At 38.4% G+C, this 786-nt stretch overlaps 1 protein-coding gene across 1 annotated transcript in view; it reads left to right on the top strand.

Moving 5' to 3' along the window:
- LOC119593365 overlaps positions 1 to 350 on the top strand; it is a gene marked incomplete in the record, with an annotated part of 6,702 nt that extends 6,352 nt beyond the window's left edge. The window contains 1 exon segment of the mRNA XM_037942295.1: positions 1 to 350.
- Between the last annotated feature and the right edge of the window lie 436 nt (positions 351 to 786).

Genomic DNA, 786 nt, shown 5'->3' with positions numbered 1-786 from the left:
GATGAGAAGCGGGAGACGAGATCCATTCTTGAGTTAGTTTTCTCTGTATTCGTGATTTTGTTAGTATCATTATCGAATACTCGTTTACTTGTGAGTTTAAGCGAACACAAACCAGTAGTCTGTATTAAAGGTTACTACCATGTCTTTTCGAATCATTAGTATTTATATGTTATTTATTGACGCAACAACACTCAAAATCTCGTTACCCTGTGAAACATGTCTGTTGTATTGTCATTCTTATTGTGATGATTTCCATGTGGCATTATTAATTTTTAGTTTTATGTGTGTCTGCGCGAGTGGATGTACGGAGGAATATGTGACTGGTGAGCAATATATAATATGGTAAAAGTTATGCTTGTATAATTTCCCTAATTTCAATTCGTCTATCCACTCTTATAGAGAGGAATTTAAAGAAAAAAAAAATTAAGAAAGATTATCATTAATATGACTTCAGACAGATAGGAATGACCGAAAACAAACATATGTAAATCAGACAAATGAGGATTACCAGTGAAAATGCAATTCTTCTACACAGGTCCGGCAATACCTCAAGAAGCAATACCACTTTATCATTTGGCTAACTTTGCTTTACCCCCCTTATTTCTATTATCACATTTTTACTGCCTTTATTTCGAACGATCACCTTTTCGCCTTCCCCTCTCGCGATTTTCTTCTCACCCCTTTTCTTACCCCGCCGTCACCTTCCTGGAGAGCGAACACTTCCTCATTCCTGGAGTGGCAACAGGTGTTGCCGTAGCGGCCGGCGCCTTCAGCTGCCACCCACCT

This window comes from Penaeus monodon, chromosome 32 (assembly GCF_015228065.2).
Source record: "Penaeus monodon isolate SGIC_2016 chromosome 32, NSTDA_Pmon_1, whole genome shotgun sequence".
NCBI classification, from domain to species: Eukaryota; Metazoa; Arthropoda; class Malacostraca; order Decapoda; family Penaeidae; genus Penaeus; species Penaeus monodon.
This window is presented reverse-complemented; position numbering and strand designations above follow the sequence as displayed.